The sequence below is a fragment of the Oncorhynchus masou genome, chromosome 5 (assembly GCF_036934945.1).
Source record: "Oncorhynchus masou masou isolate Uvic2021 chromosome 5, UVic_Omas_1.1, whole genome shotgun sequence".
In the NCBI taxonomy this organism is placed as follows: domain Eukaryota; kingdom Metazoa; phylum Chordata; class Actinopteri; order Salmoniformes; family Salmonidae; genus Oncorhynchus; species Oncorhynchus masou.
Genome location: NC_088216.1, coordinates 36,945,692 through 36,972,770, shown reverse-complemented (window position 1 = coordinate 36,972,770; position 27,079 = coordinate 36,945,692). Strand labels below are relative to the sequence as shown.

The window sequence follows — 27,079 nt, the reverse complement described above, 5'->3', positions numbered from 1 at the left end:
TAATAATTGCGCCAACAGTTGTTGCCTTCTCACCAATTTGTTGCCTTCTCTCACAATTTTATCCCTGATGTCCTTACACAGCTCTCTGGTCTTGGCCATTGTGAAGAGGTTGGAGTCTGTTTGATTGACTGTGTGGACAGGTGTCTTTTAGACAGGTAACGAGTTAAACAGGTGCAGTTAATACAGGTAATGAGTGGAGAACAGGAGGGCTTCTTAAAGAAAAAGGTCTGTGAGAGCCGGAATTCTTACTGGTTGGTAGGTGATCAAATACTTGTCATGCAATAAAAAGCGAATTAATTACTTAAAAATCATACAATGTGATTTTCTGGATTTTTGTTTTGTTTTCCTTCTTCATGCTTTGTAAGTAGGAAAACCTGCAAAATCGGCAATGTATCAAATACTTGTTCTCCCCACTGTATGTGCTTTCTTGAGCAGGGGGAACCTGCGGGCGCTGCAGGTATTCAGTCCTTCACGGCGTAGTGTGTTACCAAATGTTTTTTTGGTGACTATGGTCCCAGCTGCCTTGAGATCATTGACAAGATCCTCCCATGTAATTCTGGGCTGATTCCTCACCGTTCTCGTGATCATTGCAACTCCACGAGGTGAGATCTTGCATGGAGCCCCAGGCCGAGGGAGAGATTGACAGTTCTTTTATGTTTCTTCCATTTGCGAATAATCACACAAACTGTTGTCACCTTCTCACCAAGCTGCTTGGCGATGGTCTTGTAGCCCATTCCAGCCTTGTGTAGGTCTACAGTCTTGTCCCTGACATCCTTGGAGAGCTCTTTGGTCTTGGCCATGGTGGAGAGTTTGGAATCTGATTGATTGCTTCTGTGGACATGTCTTTTATACAGGTAACAAGCTGAGATTAGGAGCACTCCCTTTAAGAGTGTGCTCCTAATCTCAGCTCATTACCTGTATAAAAGACACCTGGGAGCCAGAAATCTTTTTGATTGAGAGGGGGTCAAAAACGTATTTCCCTCATTTAAATGCAAATCAATTTATAACATTTTTTGACATGTGTTTTTCTGCATTTTTTGTTGTTCTTCTGTCTCTCACTGTTCAAATAAACCTACCATTACAATTATAGACTGATCATTTCTTTGTCAGTTCGCAAACTTACAAAATTAGCAGGGGATCAAATACTTTTTTCCCTCACTGTACATCACTGGGGCAGAGATCCCTGCCATCCAGGACCTCTATACCAAGCAGTGTCAGAGGAAGGCCATACAAATTGTCAAAAGCTCCAGCCACCTAAGTCATAGACTGTTCTCTCTGCTACCGCATGACAAGTGCTACTGGAGCTCCAAGTCTGTGACCAAAAGGTTCCTGAACAGCTTCTACCCCCAAGCCATTAGACTGCTGAACAGTTAATCAAATGGCTACCCGAACTACACTACATGGCCAAAAGTATGTGGACACTTGCTCGTCGAACATCTCATTAGAAAATCATGGGCATTAATATGGAGTTGGTTCCCCCATTGCTGCTATAACAGCCTCCACTCTTCTGAGAAGACTTTCCACTAGATGTTGGAACATTGCTGCGGGGACTTTCTTCCATTCAGCCACAAGAGCATTAGTGAGGTTAGGCACTGATGATTAGGCCAGGCTCGCAGTCTGCATTCCAATTCATTCCGAATGTGTTCGATGGAGGTCAGGGTTCTTCTGTGCAGGCCAGTCAAGGTTTTCTACACCAACAAACCATTTCTGTATTGAACTCACTTTGTGCACGGGGGTGTTGTCATGCTGAAACAAGAAAGGGCCTTCCCCAAACTGTAGCTACAAAGTGGGAATCACAGAATCGTCTAGAATGTCATTGTATGCTGTAGCATTAAGATTTCCCCTCACTGGAATTAAGACCGAACCATGAAAAACAGCCCAGACCATTATTCCTCCTGAACCAAACTTTACATTTGGCACTATGAATTCGGGCAGGTCGTGTTCTACTGGCATCCGACAAACCCAGATTCGTCCGTCGGACTGCCAGATGGTGAAGCATGATTCATCACTTCAGAGAACGCGTTTTCACTGCTCTAGATTCCAATGGCGGCGAGCTTTACACCACTCCAGCCAAAGCTTGGCATTGGTGATCTTAGGCATGAGTGTGGCTGCTCAGCCATGGAAAACTATTTCATGAAGCTCCCTACGAACAGTTCTTGAGAGGACGTTGCATCCAGAGGCAGATTGGAACTCGGTAGTGAGTGATGCAACTGAGGACAGATGATTTTTACGCGCCACGCATTTCAGCACTCGGCGGCCCCGTTCTTTGAGCTTGTGTGGCCTACCACTTCACTCTTGAGCCGTTATTGCTCTTAGAAACTTACATTTTACAATAACATCACTTACAGTTGACTGGGGCAGGTCTAGCAGGGCAGAGATTTGACGAACTGACTTGTTGGAAAGTTGGCATCCTATGATGGTGCCACGTTGAAAGTCACTGAGCTCTTCAGTAAGGCCATTCTACTGCCAATGTCTGTCAATGGAGATTGCATGGCTGTGTACTCGATTTTATACACCTGTCAGAAACGAGTGTGGTTGAAATAGTCAAATAAACTCATTTGAAGGGGTGTCCAACAGTGTTGTGTTCGAGACCAAGACCCAAGCAAATTGAGTCCAAGTCAAGACCAAGACCAGGAGGGGAACAAGGGGTCCTAGACTGAGTCAAGACCGATACCCGAATTCTTTTGTCAAATTAACACCATGATAAGAGTTCAAAATGTCCAGTATTTCTGTGATAATGTCAGAGCAACATATGGATTATTTAGACATTCAGAATATTGAAAAAATACATGCAGGGGGAAAATAGAGCCACTCTATAATTTATTATTAACCCAAACACAGTGGGGCACCATGGGTCCTTCTACGCCTTCAGAAAAGGGCTAAGGGTTTATAAAATAATAATATAATAATGATCATTATATTATTTTTAATGATGTTCTGATTTAACATCTTCAGTTTTCAGGATTTATCTTTGCTGGTCTCTGGGGAGAAATCTAGCTAGCTAAGTCAGTCATTGGCTAGGCCATCAGAAGCTAGATAAAGGCATCTGTCACCTGTATTAGGGCAACATTTTGGAGTGACAGTGGAATCAACCAATCACATTTTGACTTTTAATGAGTGGGACAATTTTTGTTAGCTTCTCCCTTTTCAAGAATAACTTTCACCAAGAAGTTAAGTTTCAAATGATCATCATCTGTTGAGTGGAACTCAGTTATTTATTGCAGCACGCTTGCTGTTGTTAGCCATCTCTTTGGAAATAACTGTGTGTGAAACATTGTTTAATTTTTAAGTAGAACTGACAACATTTTAGCAACACAATCTTATTAAAATCTGTTCATATACACCCCCACTTAAAACATTTCTGATAAGCAACCACTTAGATATGGTAATTTTCACATTTTCATACATTTTGGAATTACACATACTAAGACGTGTGAAAATTCTATATCAATATAGCGTGGGAAAGCTGCCGTGCATTTGGACAATTAATAGACACTGCAATAAAAACATCTGTCTTGTCCAGGTCCAGAGTCTACACAGACTGATGCGCTATAGCCAATCAGTTTATAAGTTTATATACTTAACAGAAATATAAACACAAAATGCAACAATTTATAACATTTTACAGAGTTACAGTTAATATGAGGAAATCTGTCAATTTAAAATAAATAAATTAGGCTCTAATCTATGGATTTCACATAACTGGGAATACAGATATGCATCTGTTGGCCACAGACACCTTTAAAATGTAGGGGCTTGGATCAGAAAACCAGTCAATGGTGTGACCACCATTTGCCTCATGCAGCGCGACACATCTCCTTTACATCGAGTTGATCAGGCTGTTGATTGTGGCCTGTGGAATGTTTATCTCACTCCTCTTCAATGGCTGTGCAAAGTTGCTGGATATTGGCAGGAACTGGAACACGCTGTCGTACATGTTGGTCCAGAGCACACAAACACGCTCAATGGGTGACATGTCTGGTGAGTATGGAGGCCATGGAAGAACTCAGACATTCTCAGCTTCCAGGAAATGTGTACAGACCCTTGCGAGATGGGGCCGTGAATTATCATGCTGAAACATGAGGTGATGGCGGCGGATGAATGGCATGATAACGGGCCTCAGGATCTCATCACGGTATCTCTGTGCACTCAAATTGCCAGCAATAAAATGCAATTGGGCCTCCAAGGTGGTGCAGTGGTCTAAGGCACTGCATCGCAGTGCTAGCTGTGCCACTAGAGATTCTGGGTTCGTGTCCAGGCTCTGTCGCAGCCGGCTGCGACCGGGAGACCCATGTGGTCTAATTGGATTGCTGCAAATATGTAAACACCACGGGAGTCCTCTTACATTTTGGGAACTTTAGAGTTCTATTGATTAAACAACCATGAAAAGGTAGTCTCTCTTCTCCCTCAGTTGTGAGGGAGAGCAAGATAAGCTAAAATCTAATGAAGGAACATTAGATAAACCCTCTCAAACTTTCTCAACTAGTTGGCCGTCAAAATTGTATTGATAAATTATGGGGAATTGTAGCCTCGTTGTCAATGCATGCTTGTCCCAACCAAGAACACAAGCTAACTGCCAAAAGTTGGCTGGCATGCTAGTTAGCTACTACCAGACACAAGAGATCGAGAACACCTCACTCTGATCATTTTACTCACTACAGCAGAGCTGGTTATGCTGTTTAATGACATCTAGAGCATGGACTAACTATTATCGTAAACTCACCCCATTCCGTACAAATGTGCGGCATTCAAATGAGGCTGCAATGTAAACGAATGGACTGCAGTGACTGTGTTGGCATCAAAATCCGGTTGATTCAGCATTGATTGACATGGTAATGGACTAACAGTATTGGAGAAAAGATGAAAAAACTAACCCCTCTGATGCTGTACATTACATCATGACATGTCACTACGTAACGTACAGCGTGCATTTGCAACTTATTTTGTGCCATACAGCCTCTTTCCACCAGGGGTAGCCCTTCTCTCAAAGATTAAAATCATGCTTAACCATACACACTTGTTTTAAATGTTACCTTTATTTAACCAGGCAAGTCAGTTAAGAACAAATTCTTATTTTCAATGACAGCCTGGGAACAGTGGGTTAACTGCCTGTTCAGGGGCAGAACAACAGATTTGTACCTTGTCAGCTCGGGGGTTTGAACTCACAACCTTCCGGTTGCTAGTCCAACACTCTAACCACTAGGCTACCCTGCCTCTGGGGAGAAAACATCATTATTTTTGTCTAAATTAATATAATTATTGCTAATATTAAACTAATATTTCATGACTAGGATGCCAATTGCATTTTTTTGTGTCATTGCTGTGAGCCATCATGACACTCAAAAGCCAGAACAGCTGCAGTTCACTTGTGAGGCTAACGTTAGCGCAGCCCTAAACCCCTCTTCAAATTCGACACAAACCTTCAAACCGGTACAGTGGGGCAAAAAAGTATTTAGTCAGCCACCAATTGCGCAAGTTATCCCACTTAAAAAGATGAGAGGCCTGTAATTTATCATAAATACACTTCAACTATGACAGACAAAATGAGGGAAAAAAATCCAGAAAATCACATTGTAGGATTTTTTAATGAATTTATTTGCAAATTATGGTGGAAAATAAGTATTTGGTCACCTACAAACAAGCAAGATTTCTGGCTCTCACAGACCTGTAACTTCTTCGTTAAGAGGCTCCTCTGTCCTCCACTCGTTACCTGTATTAATGGCACCTGTTTGAACTTGTTATCAGTATAAAGGACACCTGTCCACAACCTCAAACAGTCACACTCCAAACTCCACTATGGCCAAGACCAAAGAGCTGTCAAAGGATACCAGAAACAAAATTGTAGACCTGCACCAGGCTGGGAAGACTGAATCTGCAATAGGTAAGCAGCTTGGTTTGAAGAAATCAACTGTGGGAGCAATTATTAGGAAATCGAAGACATACAAGACCACTGATAATCTCCCTCGATCTGGGGCTCCACGCAAGATCTCACCCCGTGGGGTCAAAATGATCACAAGAACGGTGAGCAAAAATCCCAGAACCACACGGGGAGACCTAGTGAATGACCTGCAGAGAGCTGGGAGCTGGGAGCAAAGTAACAAAGCCTACCATCAGTAACACACTACGCCGCCAGGGACTCAAATCCTGCAGTGCCAGACGTGTCCCCCTGCTTAAGCCAGTACATGTCCAGGCCCATCTAAAGTTTGCTAGAGAGCATTTGGATGATCCAGAAGAAGATTGGGAGAATGTCATATGGTCAGATGAAACCAAATACAACTTTTTGGTAAAAACTCAACTCGTCGTGTTTGGAGGACAAAGAATGCTGAGTTGCATCCAAAGAACACCATACCTACTGTGAAGCATGGGGGTGGAAACATCATGCTTTGGGGCTGTTTTTCTGCAAAGGGACCAGGACGACTGATCTGTGTAAAGGAAAGAATGAATGGGGCCATGTATCATGAGATTGAGTGAGAACCTCCTTCCATCAGCAAGGGCATTGCAAATTAAACGTGGCTGGGTCTTTCAGCATGACAATGATCCCAAACACACCGCCCGGGCAACGAAGGAGTGGCTTCGTAAGAAGCATTTCAAGGTCCTGGAGTGGCCTAGCCAGTCTCCTGATCTCAACCCCATAGAAAATCTTTGGAGGGAGTTGAAAGTCCGTGTTGCCCAGCAACAGCCCCAAAACATCACTGCTTTAGAGGAGATCTGCATGGAGGAATGGGCCACAATACCAGCAACAGTGTGTGAAAACCTTGTGAAGACTTACAGCAAACATTTGACCTCTGTCATTGCCAACAAAGGGTATATAACAAAGTATTGAGAAACTTTTGTTAATGACCAAATACATATTTTCCAACATAATTTGCAAATAAATTCAATAAAAATCCTACAATGTGAAAATCCTACAATGTGATTTTCTGGATTTTTTTCTCTCATTTTGTCTGTCATAGGCCTCATCTTTTTAAGTGGGAGAACTTGCACAATTGGTGGCTGACTAAATACTTTTTTGCCCCACTGTATGTGATGAGACGTTACATAAACTCTTCCGTTTTATTTACATTTTAAAGATGATTAGTTGAACAAATCGGGTGGAAAAAAAATCGTTTCTTCACACAACATATTTTCCCCTTTCAAGATCACATCGTAGTGGGGACCCGACATTTTTTAAAATACCCTAAGGAGCTCATTGCCTTGTTAAATTATGCAGGGATGGGCATCATGAAGGTCTCGTCATTAATTTAGTTGGAAATGGGAGAAATTGTGCTTTACATTGGTATTGATATTACAGTTGATCTGGAAGTATTACGTTTTTTGGGCGCAAAAATAAGGTCAATTGTACGGACCAAGGCGATGTACAAAAGTGAGTGAGTTTACTTTACTTTTTTGCCTACATTTACTGTCAATGGTCATATTCAACAGGTGTTGCCCGTTCGTAAATGCATCAGTTGTTCTGGCACATTCACGACGAGAGTGCTCTGAAATCGGAGTAGATAGCATATATCTTGCATTCGCAAATTCACTCTGGCTAACTATATAACAGTCATTTACGTTCTTGCTAGCTAACCAAATGTCACCTGCATCTCTAGCTGTGTATAGCCACTGAAAAACATTAAGGGGAAAAAGTAATTCACTCACCCACTCCTCCAATGACATGACATCCTCCTAGCAGCTGGCTAATGTTAGGCTCCATGTTTTTAGCTTGATACATAAGTAGATACACTAGCCTATTAGCTCGTTTGATTGTATTGACATTCCCAGCCCTTAGTTACATTAGTCTTTGTCCAGAATCTTGATTCATTGAAACTAAAACAGTGCATCCCAAATGGAGGCAGCAAACAATATACCAGGCCAGCTGTGATTTACAACCTGATATTATAATATTTTGAGGATTACCAAGATATATATCGGTGAATTATATTAATCATGCATTGAACTGCATCCATATATTCTGCCAACAATTCCTTAGTATACGTCATGGAACATTGAGTCAAATATAACCTATTTTTAAAACCTTTTCTAGCATAAACTGGGAGTTTTACATTGTTGACTGATATTATGATTGTCTGTTTGTTTCATATCCGCAAAGTAGTTAAAACGCTGTCAGCTCCACTTTAAACTTTAGTGTCACCGGGTTCTTTGTGTGCTAAACGCGAAATGTTTTTTTTTTTTGCAATAAAAATGTTTTTGCCTAAAAGTTCCCAAATGGCCCGCCCAGCGAAGGAAAGACACCCTGTGTAAAAAAAAAATGGAATGTTTTCCTAGGTTTTTTAAAATGATTTTTCCTATAGATTTTTCAGGCACGTTTGTAATAGAGAAAATACAAACATTTGATGGTCTATCCCACATCAATCTCATTGAGTGGGCCTGGCTCCCCAGCGGGTGGGCCTCTATGCCTCGGATGCAAACAGCGCATAATGACAATTGCGTATCACATATAGTCTACTAACCAACTGTCACGTCCTGACCAGAGAAAGCCGATATTTTCTATGGTAGAGTAGGTCAGGGCGTGACTAGGGGTTTTAGTCTTGTTTATTTCTATGTTTAGTTCTAGGTTTATTTTCTATGTTGGGGTTTGTGTATGATTCCCAATTAGAGGCAGCTGGTAATCATTGTCTCTAATTGGGGATCATACTTAAGTTGCATTTTCCCACCTGTGGGTTATGGGATATTGTTTGAATGTATGTGTTTTGAGTTATTGCACGTAGCATCTCGGCAGTCACGGTTCGTTGTAAGTTTATTGTTTATTTGTTTTGTCTTTGCTAAGTTTTCACTTTATCATTAAAATATGTGGAAACCATATCGCGCTGCAGCTTGGTCCGACATCGTGACACCAACACTTTGAACTAAACTTTTTAAATACCTGGATTTAATACCTATTGTTGCCTTAGTTATTATTTACTGGTAGATATCATAAATCAAAACATCTTTCCTTCCCTGGTTACCAATGTCATTCTTCTGTGAGCTGTTCCATGCAACAAAAAAAAAGTTGAGAGCGGTACACTCTTGCTGCCTGCAGATGATATTCCACTAAAACTAGGCTGTGTGTGTGGTACGCATGTGAATATACTGTATTTCACCTGCTTTGTGATTGTGTAGGCTACTTTGTGCATGATTTCTCTATTGTACTACATAATTGATCAATTGTATACCTCCACTACACTACTTGTCCACTGGGAAAAAAGTAGGTATACAGTTTATACCTGCATATACCCTCCAATACACCACTGGCACTTTGAGTATTACAAAAAGTGCGCACTCCTACATGAGTGCGCTGGTATTATGGTTGCTGTCCTTTCAGAATCACAAACATGTCACACACACTGAAGACCTATAGGTTTGCCACTGTGCAAACATGTTTATAATAGATATAAAGGCTTTTAATATTAATGTTTCAAGAAAGGAGTGTATATATAGACCGGTCTCGAGTACCATAACACTGGTATATAGTGTATTTGCATTGACCCCCTTTTTTGCACGGACAATCTTGCACTGGCTCTATGCACACTCACTGGACTCTACCCAGACACTCACACATACTACACTACACTCCAGCACATCCTGATTGTCTATCCTGATTGCCTTGTCACTTATACCCCTACCTACATGTAAATATTACCTAAATAACCTCAATTGCCTCGTACCGGTACTCCTTGTATATAGCCTCATTATTGTCATTTTAGTGTGTTACTTTTTTTTTTGCACATTGTTTGTACTTTTCAGTTATGCATTGTTGGGATAGGGCTCGTAAGAATTTTACAGTGAAGTCTATACTTGTTGTAATTCACGTACATTTGATCTGATTTTATTGTGGTGTTTCATTTTTTTAAAGAAGTGCTAATAAAGGACAGTAAGTTTAACACTTGAGCAGTGGCAGAAAAAGAGCAGTGTCGGGTAATGACTTAGTTTTCAGTGGCATGTCATTTTACCAAGCTGTGTTTATGAGGTCAATACCATCGCCCACAGGGGACACTGAGAGCATGTCAACTATTATACACTGTGTAACAGAGATTGCAAGGATGTAATAATCCTTTTCCAAAACGCTTTGGACAAGCTGACAGTGGCGGGAAGAGACTTGAGGGAAGTGCCCTGGGATGAGCAAGAGCAATACTAAGGGCTTAATTAAATCTGTATCGCTGAAGCTTTACAGATTGCACAATCAAAATGTTAAGGTAATTTCTGATTGAGATGACTTATGCAGCGTTTTCCGTGAATGCGGTCTCTGCTAACATGGGAACAGTGCCTTTAAATTTCAATCATGCTGTAACCCCGAACTTCAGCGCTGTGGATTGAATCCAGCCCTTAGAGAGACAAGACAGAGGATACTCATTATGAACTGGGAGTGAGCCCATGTGATGCCATTCATTTTCGGGCCCTTTTTAAAAATGCAATAAAGTAAAGTGGCAGTGAAGGGAGACGTGATGATTACAAACTCGGACAGCTGATATGGGTTCTCTCAGGTACTGTCACACGTGTAAGCACACTATACCAGTCCTTTAAATACACACACACACACACACTATTACACACTCACTGTGTATATCCATGTGATAGGATACACTATCACACGGATGTCCTGGGTACTACTGACCTGTATGGCTCACCAGTCAACAGTACAGTAGTGCGTTATCGTTACCTGACATGATACCAGCCCAACAGACAAAGACCTTGAATATAAGTTTCCCTTGGGGTAAGATGCCGAATAAAAAGCCTTTGAGGTTATCAGAGATGGGCTACAGTCACACACAAGTGCTGTCCCCAAAGGGAGCATGTCATCCAATGCAGTGGTAAAACACTAAAGGGGAGTAAGGAAAAGGCTCAAACACACTCGTGTACCTACCACCTATCACAGCATGTACTTAGCTTATTAAAATTGTTTACTCAATGTTGACGTCACAGGACACTTGTCCATTGAACTCATAGACAACAGAGACCGCATGTCAATGTCCAATATGGCACCCGATTCCCTTTATAGCCCACTAGTGGGCTTGTGCCCATAGGTGACGTTGTTGCCGATGATGTCTGGTGAGGACCTGCCTTACAACAGGCCTACAAGCCCTCAGTCCAGCCTCTCTCAGCCTATTGCGGACAGTCTGAGCACTGATGGAGGGATTGTGCGTTCCTGGTGTAACTCGGGCAATTGTTATTGCCATCCTGTACCTGTCCCGCAGGTATGATGTTTGGATGTACTGATCCTGTGCAGGTGTTGTTACATGTGGTCTGCCACTGCGAGGAAGATCAGCTTTCCGTCCTGTCTCCCTGTAGCACTGTCTTAGGCGTCTCAGAGTACGGGACATTGCAATTTATTGCCCTGGCCACCTCTGCAGTTCTCATGCCTCCTTGCAGCATGCCTAAGGCATGTTCACGCAGATGAGCAGGGACCCTGGGTATCTTTCTTTTGGTGTTTTTCATAGTCAGTAGAAAGGCCTCTTTTAGTTTTCATAACTGTGACCTTAATTGCCTACCATCTGTAAGCTGTTAGGTTCTTAACGACCGTTCCACAGGTGCATGTTCATGGTTCATTGAACAAGCATGGGAAACAGCATTCAAACCCTTTGCAATGAAGATCTGTGAAGTTATTTTGATTTTTACGAATAATCTTTGAACGACAGGGTCCTGAAAAAGGGACGTTTCTTTTTTTGCTGAGTTTAGTACTCTTCTGTCTATTTGAGCTGGTCAGTATGTGTTGGTAATCCTGTCTAGCGTAGCTTTTTTATGTATCGCGCATTAAAACTGCATAAGTGTTTCGCTCCACTTTCTGGAGGACCGAGTTCAATGGAATTCGAGTGTGATGGCTAAGGAGAACTCCTGTATCCGGATTACATTTTCAAACGAAGGGAAACATGACATCCGTGACAGGAGACGCGTCCATCTATCATGTATATGGGTAAGAACGTGGTTTCATTTCTAGTTAAAGTGTACTGCTTGCTAGCTAACGTTACGTGTATGATCTTATTATTTGTATCTCAGAGCCATTTGCTTGGCTAACTAACATTGAACCTCATGAGTTGTGATTATGGTTTACTGTTTAGCGAGTTAGCTAGATTTATTTCAGATTATTTCACTTATAATTCACTATCACAATTCCAGTGGATCAGAAGTTTACATACACTAAGAAAATGATGTCATGGCTTGATAGGCTAATTGACATCATTTGAGTCAATTGGAGGTGTACCTATGGATGTATTTCAAGGCCTACCTTCAAACTTAGTGCCTCTTTGCTTGACATCATGGGAAAATCTAAATAAATCAGCCAAGACCTCCACAAGTCTGGTTCATCCTTGGGAGCAATTTCCAAACGCCTGAAGGTACCACGTTCATCTGTACAAACAATATTATGCAAGTATAAAAACCATGGGACCACGCAGCCGTCATACCACTCAGGAAGGAGACACGTTCTGTCTCCTAGAGATGAACGTACTTTAGTGCAAAAAGTGCAAATCAATCCCAGAACATCGGCAAAGGACCTTGTGAAGATGCTGGAGGAAACAGGTACAAAGGTATCTATATCCACAGTAAAATGAGTACCATCGTTATGTTTGGAGGAAAAAGGGGGAGGGATGCAAGCTGAAGAACACCATCCTAACCGTGAAGCACGGGGTGGCAGCATCATGCTGTGGGGGTGCTTTGCTGCAGGAGGGACTGGTGCATTTCACAAAATAGATGGCATGATAATTATGTGGATATATTGGAGCAACATCTCAAGACATCAGTCAGGAAGTTAAAGCTTCCTCACAAATGGATCTTCCAAATGAACAATGACCCCAAGCATACTTCCAAATTTGTGGCAAAATGGCTTAAGGACAACAAAGTTAAGGTATCGGAGTGGCCATCACAAAGCCCTGACCTCAATCCTATAGAAAAGGATTTGTGGGCAAAACTGAAAATCCTTGTGTGAGCAAGGAGGCCTACAAACCTGACTCAGTTACACCAGCTCTGTCAGGAGGAATGGGACAAAATTTGAACAACTTATTGTGGGAAGCTTGTGGAAGGCTACCCGAAACAACATTTGACACAAGATAAACAATTTAAAGGCAATGCTACCATATACTGATTGAGTGTATGTAAACTTCTGACCCACTGGGAAGGTGATGAAAAAAATCATTCTCTCTACTATTATTCTGACATTTCACATTCTTAAAATAAAGTGGTGATCTTAACTGACCTAAGACGGGGATTTTTTTTTACTACGATTGAATGTCAGGAATTGTGAAAAACTGATTGTTAATGTATTTGGCTATGGTGCATGTAAACCTCCGACTTCAACTGTAGCTATTTTAAATAATGGCCTTTACAGGGGTGCTTAAAACTTCTTATGGCTGCAGGGGCAGTATTGAGTAGCTTGGATGTGAGGTGCCCAGAGTAAACGGCCTGCTCCTCAGTCTCAGTTGCTAATATATGCATATTATTATAAGTAGTAGTGGTATTGGATAGAAAACACTCTGAAGTTTCTAAAACTGTTTGAATGATGTCTGAGTATAACAGAACTCACATGGCAGACAAAAATCTGAACAGGAAGTGAAATCCAAACAGAAATCTGAGGTTGGTCAATTTTCAACCCAGGCCCTATTGAATTCACATTGAGATATGGATGAAGTTGCACTTCCTAGGGCTTCCACTGTCAACCGTCTTTAGAAACTTGAATAAGGCTTCTACTGTGTTGTTGGCCTGAATAAGAGCTGACTGAGTCAGGTTACTAGCAGAGCGACATTTCCTGGTCACGTGCATTCCACATGATATCGACCTCCGTTCCATTGCTTCTCTAGACAGAAAGGAATTCTCCGGTTGGAACTTTATTGAAGATTTATGATAACAACACCCTAAAGATTGATTCTATACTTAGTTTGAAATGTTTCATCGACCTGTAATATAACTTAATAAAGTTTTTGTCCGACGTTCGGCTTGACAAGCACGAGCGTTTGGATATGTGTACCTAACGAAAATAGCCACTTGGACATAAATAATGGACATTATCGAACATATCAAGCATTTATTGTGGAACTAGGATTCCTGTGAGTGTATTCTATTGAAGATCGTCAAAGGTAAGGGAATATTTATAATGTGATTTCTGGTTTCTGTGGACTCATGGCAGAAAATTGAATGGCAACATGGCAGAAAATTGAATTTATTAGCGCCTTCTCAGCGTTTGCATTAAGGAGAGGTATATCTATAATTCCATGTGTATAAAAAATAGAGCTTTTTGGTCTAAACTCCACTCGCCGTGTTTGGAGGAAGGAGGAGTCCAACCCCAAGAACACCATCCCAACCGTGAAGCATGGAGGTGGAAACATCATTCTTTGGGGATGCTTTTCTGCAAAGGGGACAGGACGACTGCACCGTATTGAGGGGAGGATGGATGGGGCCAAGTATCACGAGATCTTGGCCAACAACCTCCTTCCCTCAGTAAGAGCATTGAAGATGGGTCGTGGCTGGGTCTTCCAACATGACAACGACCCGAAACATACAGCCAGGGCAACTAAGGAGTGGCTCCGTAAGAAGCATCTCAAGGTCCTGGAGTGGCCTAGCCAGTCTCCAGACCTGAACCCAATAGAAAATCTTTGGAAAGAGCTGAAAGTCCGTTTTGCCCAGCGACATCCCCGAAACCTGAAGGATCTGGAGACGGTCTGTATGGAGGAGTGGGCCAAAATCCCTGCTGCAGTGTGTGCAAACCTGGTCAAGAACTACAGGAAACGTATGATCTCTGTAATTGCCAACAAATGTTTCTGTACCAAATATTAAGTTCTGCTTTTCTGATGTATCAAATACTTATGTCATGCAATAAAATACAAATGAATTGCTTAAAAATCATACAATGTGATTTTCTGGATTTTTGTTTTACATTCTGTCTCTCACAGTTGGTGTACCTATGATAAAAATTACAGACCTCTACATGCTTTGTAAGTAGTAAAACCTGCAAAATCGGCAGTGTATCAAATACTTGTTCTCCCCACTGTATATATACGTGTGTGTGTGTGTGTGTGTGTGTGTGTTTTGTTCTTCAATTATGTAATTGGATAGGACAGGTGGGTCAAATTATCATCCTGAGGTATGTTGCATGTGGCAAACTTTGATACAGGAAACGACTCATAGAAAGAAATTAAATGGTGTTCTTAACTATTGTGTCCAGTTACATGAATTGCTCTTATGCCTTTGTAGCAACTCTGTAATTACACTAACAACATTGTATTATTGTCACATTGCAATTACATAAATCAATTGAAAGAACAATATTGTCAATGTAACAATTATACGTTATGTAAAGTGTGACCAAATAATCCTGTATTCAGTATTACAGAAATGTGAGGGGATGTGTCTGAGCAAGGAGAATTTATTTAATATATTCCTTGTTTTATTTGGTTGAGAGCAATCAATATGCACAGTAAATCAAGGATAGTACAAATCACAGTGATAAAAAAATATGGGTTAAATTGACTCGATTGGGAATTATCTTCAGGAGAGTGATACGCTCCCTGGAGTTAGTGTTGATAACTGGAAGGAGTACTTTTTACTCCATTAATAAGAGTAACCAGAGACAAGAACCCAATCCCAAATCGACCCCTAGACCCTACACCATATGCACTTGTGGAGATCTGTGAGGATTTGACAATACAATACAGTGCCTCTGACACGGCCCGCTACCAAAACCTGCGGACTCTACTTCACTGCAGCCATGTTAACCCTCGCAAGGCTGCAGGCCCAGACTGCATCCCCAGTGGCGTCCTCAGAGCATGCGCAGACCAGCTGGCTGGTGTGTTTACGGATGTTCTGATGTTCAAACATGCTTCAAGAGGGCCACCATTGTCCCTGTTCCCAAGAAAGCTAAGGTAACTGAGCTAAACGACTACTGCCCCGTAGCACTCACTTCTGTCATCATAAAGTGCTTTGAGAGACTAGTCAAGGACCAGATCACCTCCACCCTATCTGACACCCGAGACCCACTCCATTTGCTTACCGCCCAAATAGGTCCACAGACGATGCAATCTCAACCACACTGTACACTGCCCTAACCCATCTGGACAAGAGGAATACCTATGTGAGAATGCTGTTCATCGACTACAGCTCAGCATTCAACATCATAGTACCCTCCAAACTTGTCTGGGTCTCGACCCCGCCCTGTGCAACTGGATACTGGACTTCCTGACGGGCCGCCCCCAGGTGGTGAGGGTAGGTAACAACATCTCCACCCTGCTGATCCTCAACAGTTCGTTCTGAGCCCTCTCCTGTACTTCCTGTTCACCCATGACTGCGTGGCCATGCACGCCTCCAACTCAATCGTCAAGTTTGCGGACAACACAATAGTGGTAGGCTTGATTACCAACAACAACGAGATGGCCTACAGGGAGGAGATGAGGGTCCTCGGAGTGTGGTGTCAGGAAAATAACAAAACAAAGGAGATGATTGTGGACTTCAGGAAACAGTAGAGGGAGCACCCCCCTATCCACATCGATGGGACAGTAGTGGAGAGGGTAGTTAGTTTTAAGTTCCTCGGCGTACACATCACGGACAAACTGAATTGGTCCACTCACACAGACAGCGCTGTGAAGAAGGCGCTGCAAACTTCTACAGATGCACAATCGAGAGCACCCTGTCGGGCTGTATCACCGCCTGGTAAGGCAACTGCTCCGTCCACAACTGTAAGGCTCTCCAGAGGGTAGTGAGGTCTGCACAACGCATCACCGGCGGCAAACTACCTGCCCTCCAGGACACCTACACCACCGGATATCACAGGAAGACCATAAAGATCATCAAGGACAACAACAACCCGAGCCACTGCCTGTTCACCATGCTATCATCCAGGTGCATCAAAGCAGGGACCGAGAGACTGAAAAACAGCTTCTATTTCAAGGCCATCAGACTGTTAAACGGCCACCACTGACATTGAGTGGCTGCTGCCAACACACTCACTCAACTCCAGCCACTTTAATAATGGGAATTGATGTAAAATATATCACTAGCCACTTTAAACAATGCTACTTAATATAATGTTTACATACCCTACATACCCTACTCATCTCATATGTATATGTATGGCATGGCGGAGATCTTTGTGGGCTATACTCGGCCTTGTCTCATGATGGTAAGTTGGTGGTTGAAGATATCCCTCTAGTGATGTGGGGGCTGTGCTTTGGCAAAGTGGGTGGGGTTATATCCTTCCTGTTTGGCCCTGACCGGGGGTGTCCTCGGATGGGGCCACAGTGTCTCCTGACCCCTCCTGTCTCAGCCTCCAGTATTTATGCTGTAGTAGTTTGTGTCGGGGGGCTAGGGTTAGTTTGTTATATCTGGAGTACTTCTCCTGTCCAAATTTAAGTAAGTATGCTCTCTTTCTCTCTCTCTTTCTCTCTCTCGGAGGACCTGAGCCCTAGGACCATGCCTCAGGACTACCTGACATGATGACTCCTTGCTGTCCCGAGTCCACCTGGCCGTGCTGCTGCTCCAGTTTCAACTGTTCTGCCTGTGATTATTATTATTTGACCATGCTGGTCATTTATGAACATTTGAACATCTTGGCCATGTTCTGTTATAATCTCCACCCGGCATAGCCAGAAGAGGACTGGCCACCACACATAGCCTGGTTCCTATGTTTTGGCCTTTTTCTAGGGAGTTTTTCCTAGCCACCGTGCTTCTACACCTGCATTGCTTGCTGTTTGGGGTTTTAGGCTGGGTTTCTGTACAGCACTTTGAGATATCAGCTGATGTACAAAGGGCTATATAAATAAATTTGATTTGATGTATATACTGTACCCTATATCATCTACTGCATCTTTATGTAATACATGAATCTCTAGCCACTTTAAACTATGCCACTTTGTTTACATACCCTACATTACTCATGTCATATGTGTATACTGTACTTGATACTGCATTTTGCCTATGCCGTTCTGTACCATCGCTCATTCATATATCTCTATGTACATATTCTTTATCCCTTTACACTTGTGTGTGTATATAAGGTAGTAGTTTTGGAATTGTTAGGTTAGATTACTCGTTGGTTATTACTGCATTGTCAGAACTAGAAGCACAAGCATTTCACTACACTCGCATTAACATCTGCTAACCATGTGTATGTGACAAATGAATTTGATTTGATTTGATAACCTTGTCCTCTGATAGGCTAGGTGAAAGTTTCACCTGTCAAATTGTCTCAGATCTCCACAATTGCATAAAGTGTAGGATCTAGGGGCCGATTTGGAATTGGGCAAGGGAGTTAAATCTATGGAGTTATCCACAAATGTGGGAGGGGCCTAATATTTCCCAGCATGCCTTGTTGATTTGTTTAATTATTTGTTTCAGTATGTGTTTTCGCATGTACATTGATTGTTTTCGATCTTATGCTACACACAGATAAGAAACGTGCATTTTTCTAAACTAATCCAATTTGTAAGTGGTTGTATTTATAGCAACCATTGGTAAGATTGCTGTTCCAGTTTACATGCTGTAGGTAGTCTTCAGGTACACCATTTCATCCTTACTTTGACAGGCATTCTGATTGCTTGTAAATTATATAAAAGAGCTGGATATCTTCCTGCAAGTTGGCTTCCAGAAATTCCAAACCACCTTAATGTGAAATATTCAAATAAACATGTACATCCTTATAACTCAAATTAACTAAACTGAAAGAGAAATGTTCTCTGCTTGATTGTTAATTCACAACAAAAAAGTTTACAATGACAAGGGAGTTCATTAAAAACAACACTGAAAATAGTAAAATGGCAATTGTAGTAACTCTGAGAGTTGGATATTTACTCCATTTAGTTTTGTTTTAACGCCAAAAATATCAACACCATGACCAGTGTAGTTTTAACATAAAATGGGGGTGTCCAGTCTAAGTATTGCCACCAGTCATATGACAGGACCATATAGAATATTCAAATTATTTTCAAAAGGCTAGTCCTTATAGCTGGTATAACCTACTGTTACATTGTAACAGATGTTATATTTCAATGGCCAACATGTATAAAGATGGCAGAGCACAGATACTGTATGATATCATTGTTTTACCACATAGTCTTTAAACTATGGGGTGCGACATGGTTCAATTCACCAATAAATTAGCACAATATACTTTTTAAAATTGCTGCTGTCTTGGAGCTAGAATAGGCATCATGCTAATGCCAATACAAAGAAAGAGTAATGTAGAGAAATATGGCAAACGAGGCATTTGTGGTAAGTGCATGAGGCAGCCATCTTCATGCACTTCCTCCATTGCTGCCATGTTGGACAATTTCAGTCCAGTTACAATGAAAATGTGAGTGTTATTGTCATAGAACATTTGGTGACAGCATCTTAGCGGACAAAACGGGACGTCAGTATGGCAACATGGTCCAGTTGTATACTAGTTGTATACTATTTTGTAAAAACAATTTGAGCAACCCGAAAATACTTAAACTGGTTGTAAATCTGCTTATCTGACCAGATAACAACCAACATATGACATCTTTCCTAAATGTTCAATATATCACTGCTCAGAGGTTAGGTTCCTAATATTGTATTGGTTATTAAAGCCACTGCACATACCTGTCTACTCTGACCAGGTAACGAGGAGGTCTGATACTAGATGCTTGGTCCCAGTGCTCTCAGCCCGGGACTGTACAATGGAATCCTGCAATTTAAAAGAAGCATGATAAGCAGAGTGATTTCACTACAGAGACGTAACCTGTCGCAGCAGAGGCTCACCTGAGACCTTATCACTAAAAACACCCTGTGGATTCAATTAGGGAGTCCAGGATTACTGCTGCAGCATCTGGATGATAAAATATTATTCCCTACAGAGCTTTACATTGCAAATATTGAATGATCCCCCCGTATGTGCCAATATTCTGTCCTATTTAAAGAGGATATGTTGCATGTGTTGATGGCTTTCAACAGGGAAAAGATAGTTAGGCAACATCTTTTGGTGGAAAATCAGTTCACTGTGAGATAACGGTAGTTTCTTACTAATCGGCTACACATATTTATTTGTAACATTCTGTGCTACTGCAATGTATGTTGGTTAGAAACAAGTGATCTGGGGACTCGTGTTTTCCAAAGCTCGAAGGTAACCCGTAGGAGTACTGTTGATCAAAGAGTGAGGTCTGGTCTGTCCAGAACCCAACCATGCTCCTCAAAACATTGCCATATCATAACACATGCTCTATGTTGAAAATATTCAATCATCGTGCTTAAGAAAAAAAGTTACTACCCACTGGATTTTGCACACGATAGAAGACATACTTTCTCTACAACGTGAATTGGAGTTAGCTCCTGGAAGAACCTGCTGAAGATCAAAGGATCAAACACCTGTCATTTTCAGCCCAGACCCCTGCAAAGATGTGGCAGCCTGCTCTTGCCTAAGGCAATACACCTGAGCTTTCCATTTAAAATTCCCTTACACTTCACACGGTTGCTATACTTCTGTTATGCTTTCACCGAGATTTTATCACTCCTGTCCCCGGTGACAGTGAACATTACTGCTGGAAAAATGACGGTCAAATATACAAAATCTGTCATTCAGTTTTATATGAAAAACACATTTATGTCTCTTGGAGTGCTTAAATTAATTATCTAGTCAATTAACTCAAAAGTTTGATTTATCATCTCAGAACCATTTTGGTTGTTCATGCCATATTCAGTAAGACTACATTTCTTTGATTAAAATTGGATGCATACACTTTACTCACTCTTAATGGGAATCTTCTTCAGTCAACGAGAGCCTTAGCAATTAACAGACTTAAGAGAAGAAGACTTGGAATGATAAGCTACGTGATGCATATCTACGGGAGTATGTCTGTACCAGTATGTCTGAGTCCTTTTAAAAGCATTCCATGCATAGGCTGAAGCATTCCCTGGCCCAAAATTAAGCCCTACATTAAAACACCTTGACTTATATTTAAACAAGTTTAGCTCAGATGGACTTCAAGAAGGCGTCCCACTCTCAGAAACAGTCATTCAACAGTTTCATGTTTTTCAGACCAGGGTCCAAAAAGTATTTGTTTTCTTTCAAGCACTTTGAGCATTTGATTGAACCTGCCAGAAGTGCCAGATGGACAGGGTTTGCACTTTTGGGACTATTCCATTCAACAACTAAAGCGCAACTAAAGCATGATTAAACGCAGGTAAAGTACTTGAAAGAAAATAAATACTTTTTGGACCCAGGTCTGTTATTTTCATACTGGTACTGAATTGGTCAGGATGGGGTTAAGCAGTTGCAACGCCTTTGTAAATACAGTATAGTGACAGATACTTATAATGCAGATGTAGCTAAAGAATGATACATTTTCTGTAAAAAATGACCCTAGAATGTTTGCCCTTCCGTCACCTCCACAAATGAATGCTTCTGCTGTACTTCAATAGGTCCGTGTCTGCTCTTGCTTCATACATTACATTGTAATTATGTATTTTTGATGGATAACCCTATAGAAGCATGGGGTTACCGCCAGTTGAATGGAAAGACATTCTATCAGGGCAGAGGTGGAGCACGAAACATTTGACAGCACAGCATCCACAAATAATAGATGCATTAGGGTAAAACACTAAATAATGATGATGACAGATCTGCAAATACCATGGCTGTCTTCGGGCTAAGCTTTCTCATTGCCCTGTGTCATCAGTCAGCTGCATGAATAGCCTATCTGCAGTGTCGGATCATTAGTATTGTATTGACATGAACTATTTGGACTGTTGGTGAAATTTGTTCTATGAGAGAAACCCTATATGAAATTCTAGCCATCGTGTTTGGAGAAAATTGTTTCTTGGTTAGTTTTTTTGTTTTTCACTATGCTATCAGTCAAAGTACAATGGAACGTTCTATATAAGAACACAATACATAAATAAGAAGGCGTTAATGCCTTATGTTAATTTTGCATTTACACTTTCACGTTGAGCCACACGCATATCTGGCTGCATGAACTACTTTAATGAAAATAGCGATAAAAATAATATATAGATATATATATCATCTTAAAAAGTATTTATTATTCTAACGTAATGGGGAAAGGTATTTCATAACATTTAGATAATGGTGTAGGCATGGGCATGCTGAACGGGCACTAATGTATTCAGGACATCTCAATATTGTTGCACAAAATTCTATTCCCCACATATTCAAAAGAAAAATGGTTAATAACCTCAAACGGAGATACGCCAGAAGAATAACAAAAAAAACAACATTTTATACCTGGTCAGTGTGTCATTGAGTTACTTTTTGTAGGCTTAGAAAAACCTGCACACCAAAAATCAATGACAGTCATTTGGGAGTAAAATAGAGAACATGAAAACAGATGGCTGATTATTGGAAATATAAACCTCCCAACACATAGATATGTCCTATTCATAATACACATTTTGTAAGAGAGTAAAGACACACATTCTTTCCTCGGACACTGTAATTATAAGTCAATAGCGAGCTATCCAAAAGTCAAAATGCATTTAAAAAATTTAAAAATCTGTGAGAATTGAGGCACTGAAATAGAAAAATATAACAAAATAAAGAGGAACAAAAATAGAGAAAAAGAAAAGGGAAGAGGGGAAGAAATTACTCACCAAGGAAAATTTCAAGAGTAAAATTGTTCAAAGAGCAATAAGAGATCAACAGACGCAGAAAAAGGTACAGTACTGTCACGGCAGCAAGGCAAGCACCGACTGTAGTGAAATTCAGCAAAGAGCCACTATCTGCATGGAGCAAACCATTTCTTTACCATAGGGGTGGAAGCAAAGGATCTGTCTCTGCACAGTGCACTGGAAGTTCCATTCCCACCGCATGATTAAGGCAAAGACTATTCACCCCCATGAAAACCATGTGAAATGTTGATAATCATTTATATGAAATAACATTTTTTAACTTTGTTTCCCATTTCAAATTGTGTAACACAAATCACAATTCAATTGACTGCAGTTGACTGCTGAGGTACAATGTAATGTCGTAATTTGTTTGTGTTTAGCACTGTTATCCTACCTGTTAGTGGCTTGCATAATCTCATTTTTCAACGGAATTGATTTGAGTTGGTTTACAAATGTAATGCTTATATTTAGTTTGTATTGTTACGAACAGGTAATGTAACAATTATACACTGTAATTGCACTGTACCTGTCACGCCTTGGTCTTAGTATTTTGTGTTTTAGTTAATTAGTTGGTCAGGCCAGGGTGTGACATGGGTTTATGTTTGTTGTATTTCTTAGTGGGGTTTTTTAGTTATTGGGATTGTGGCTGATTAGGGGTGTGTGTTGCATAGGTTTGGCTGCCTGAGGCAGTTCTCAATCAGAGTCAGGTGATTCTCGTTGTCTCTGATTGGGAACCGTATTTAGGTAGCCAGGGTTTCACTTTGTATTTCGTGGGTGATTGTTCCTGTCTCTGTGTAGTGTTCAACAGATAGGCTGTAATAGGTTTCACGTTCCGTTTTGTTGTTTTTTGTATTTATAAGTTATTTCGTGTATCGTCATGTGTTCCATTAAAGAACATGAGTAACCAACATGCTGCATTTCGGTCCGACTTTCTTTCGACAAACGAAGAACGCTGTTACAGAATCACCCACCACACACGGACCAAGCAGTGTGTCAACAGGCAGGAGCAGCCCAAAGAGGAGCTGCGTATTAAGCATTTCTGGACATGGGAGGAAATCCTTGACGGGAGAGGACCCTGGGCTAAACCAGGGGAGTGTAGCCGCCCAAAGGTGCAGCAGGAGAAGAGGAAACAGGAGCAGCCCAAAGAGGAGTACAGTATGGACTATACGACGTGGGAAGAAATAGACAGGTGGGCGGTCGACCCAGAGAGAGTGCCGGAGCCCGCCTGGGATTCGCTGGAGCAGTGCGAAGAGGGCTATAGGAGAATGGAGTCGAAAAGAAGGACACGGCGGCGCAGAGCGAAACCCGGGAATCAGCCCCAAAAATGTATTGGGGGGGGCTATCAGGGAGTATGGCTACGCCAGGTAGGACACCTGCGCAAACTCCCTGCGCTTACCGGGGGGCTAGAGAGACTGGGCAGGCACCGTGTTATGCAGTGGTGCGCACGGTGTCCCCAGTGCGGGTGCATAGCCCGGTGTGGTATATTTCAGCCCAGGGTATCGGCCGGGCTAGATTGAGCATCGAGCCAAATGCCATGAAGCCAGCTCTACGCATCTGGTCCCCAGTGTGTCTCCTTGGGCCGGCTTACATGGCACCAGCCTTGCGCTCGGTGTCTCCGGTTCGCCTACATAGCCCAGTGCGGGCTATTCCACCTCGCAGCACTGGCAGGGCAACCGAGAGTATTCAACCAGGTAAGGTTGGGCAGGCTCGGTGCTCAAGAGCTCCAGTGCGCCTGCACGGTCCGGTCTATCCAGTACCACCTCCACACCCCAGCCCTCCGGTAGCAGCTCCCCGCACTAGGCTTCCTGTGCGTGTCCTCGGCCCAATACCACCAGTGCAGGCACCACGCATCAGGCCTACAGTGCGCCTCGCCTCTCCTACCCTGTCGGAGCCTTCCTCCTCTCCAGCGCTGCCGGAGCCTCCTGCCTGTTCGGAGCAGCCTGAGCTGCTAGTCTGCATGGAGCAGCTAGAGCTGCCAGTCTGCAAGGAGCTGCCAGTCTGCATGGAGCAGCCAGAGCTGCCAGTCTGCATGGAGCAGCTAGAGCTGCCAGTCTGCAAGGAGCTGCCAGTCTGCAAGGAGCTGCCAGTCTGCATGGAGTTGCCAGTCTGCATGGAACAGTCAGAGCTGTCAGTCTGCAAAAAGCCGCCAGAGCTGTCAATCTGCATGGAGCAGCCAGAGCCGCCAGTCAGCATGGAGCAGCCAGAGCCGTCAGTCAGCATGAAGCAGCCAGAGCCGTCAGTCTGCCAGGATCTGCCAGTCAGCCAGACTCTTCCAGATCTGCCAGTCAGCCAGACTCTTCCAGATCTGCCAGTCAGCCAGACTCTTCCAGATCTGCCAGTCAGCCAGACTCTTCCAGATCTGCCAGTCAGCCAGACTCTTCCAGATCTGCCAGTCAGCCAGACTCTTCCAGATCTGCCATTCAGCCAGACTCTTCCAGATCTGCCAGTCAGCCAGACTCTTCCAGATCTGCCAGTCAGCCAGACTCTTCCAGATTTGCCAGTCAGCCAGACTCTTCCAGATCCGCCAGTCAGCCAGACTCTTCCAGATCTGCCAGTCAGCCAGACTCTTCCAGATCTGCCATTCAGCCAGACTCTTCCAGATCTGCCAGTCAGCCAGACTCTTCCAGATCTGCCATTCAGCCAGAATCTTCCAGATCTGCCATTCAGCCAGACTCTTCCAGATCTGCCAGTCAACCAGACTCTTCCAGATCTGCTAGGCAACCAGACTCTTCCAGATCCGCCAGTCAGCCAGGATCTGCCGGATTCAACTGCCAGGCTGGGCTTCATCTCAGTCCTGGGCTTCTTCTCAGTACTGGGCTGCCCCTCAGTCCCGAGCTGCCCCTCAGTCCCGAGCTGCCCCTCAGTCCCGAGCTGCCCCTCAGCCCCGAGCTGCTCCTCAGTTCAGTGGGGTTCTGGGTGAGGACTATTCGGCCATGGTCGGCGGCGAGGGTGGATCATCCCAGGACGCGAAGGGGAGGAACTATGACATTTATGGAGTGGGGTCCACGTCCCGAGCCGGAACCGCCACCATGGACAGACGCCCACCCGGACCCTCCCTATGGTTTTGAGGTGCGTTCGGGAGTCCGCACCTTGGGGGGGGGGGTTCTGTCACGCCTTGGTCTTAGTATTTTGTTTTAGTTAATTAGTTGGTCAGGCCAGGGTGTGACATGGGTTTATGTTTGTTGTATTTCTTAGTGGGGTTTTTTAGTTATTGGGATTGTGGCTGATTAGGGGTGTGTGTTGCATAGGTTTGGCTGCCTGAGGCGGTTCTCAATCAGAGTCAGGTGATTCTCGTTGTCTCTGATTGTGAACCGTATTTAGGTAGCCAGGGTTTCACTTTGTATTTCGTGGGTGATTGTTCCTGTCTCTGTGTAGTGTTCACCAAATAGGCTGTAATAGGTTTCACGTTCCGTTTTGTTGTTTTTTGTATTTATAAGTTATTTCGTGTATCGTCATTTGTTCCATTAAAGAACATGAGTAACCAACACGCTGCATTTCGGTCCGACTTTCTTTCGACAAACGAAGAACGCCGTTACAGTACCTGCCATTACCATGTGAATACTTTAGAGGGGCATAACTTTATACAGCTATAATCCTGCTCTTGGTCGACCATCACTGAATCAGTGAATTACTGCAGTCTATTCTAATATGCAATTTTAGGATCAAATCAACATGTATTGGTCACATACACGTGTTTAGCAGATGTTATTGTGGATGTAGCGAAATGCTTGCTCTTCTAGTTCGATAGTGCAGCAATATCTAACAAGTAATATCTAACAATTTCACACAAATCTAAGTAAAGGATCATGCACTGTGTTGGCTGTTTTCGGGCACTTTTAATCAAATAGTGCAGTAACTGAAATACACAAACTCAAGTGTCCATTTATGGGCTATAATCGATTGGAGAATATATGTTTTTTGACATTTCATTGAGATCAGAAGAGGGTACAGTGGGAAGGGTGATCAACCAGAGGATTGAACCTTGGTCACCAGTAGGAATAATTGCATGGGACTTGTGCTAGGAGTGCTACCACTCAACTGTAGCTCTACACAGAGATTACAAGATATTTGAAATGATTTCAGTGCAGTATAAATCCATTGGCATGGTTCTCCATGCGGCTAAGGTTTTGTGCAGAGTGAACTGAGGGCCAGTGCTCCTTGGCTTTGCAGTGCGCTGCTGATGGGAGTGTCTAACACTACCCCGAAACAGTAGTGTTAGCAGCATAGCCACGGAAAGTAGTTTGGGGGTGGGGGTTGGCGGGGGGGTTAGGTTTTTTTCAGGGTGTGCTGCAGCACTCCTACTTTCTGTGGCTATGGTTAGCAGTCTGGCTGCCCAGGGTTTATTTTCTCAGTGTGTTCAGACCGCAAAAGATGCTCTCATCTTACAGCAGTGTCTAGCTCTACAGTGCCCTATTCATCTCTCTTGCATCGACCCACACGTGCACACGGTGTGTGCACAGCCACGCACGCACCGCCCATACCAGGCAAGGGGGAGTCAGCAAAGGGCCATGCCAGTCAGAGACATGCACAGCCAGAATTAAGG

At 42.8% G+C, this 27,079-nt stretch overlaps 1 protein-coding gene across 2 annotated transcripts in view; it reads right to left on the bottom strand.

Moving 5' to 3' along the window:
- raly (RALY heterogeneous nuclear ribonucleoprotein) overlaps window positions 1–22,613 on the bottom strand; it is a 163,004-nt gene extending 140,391 nt beyond the window's left edge. For both annotated transcript variants that reach the window (XM_064955296.1, XM_064955287.1), the window contains exons 1-2: window positions 22,519–22,613; window positions 19,516–19,600 (exon numbers count right to left, since the gene is read on the bottom strand). The gene's annotated coding sequence lies outside the window, so the exon portion shown is untranslated. The remainder of the gene's footprint in view (window positions 1–19,515; window positions 19,601–22,518) is intronic.
- Between the last annotated feature and the right edge of the window lie 4,466 nt (window positions 22,614–27,079).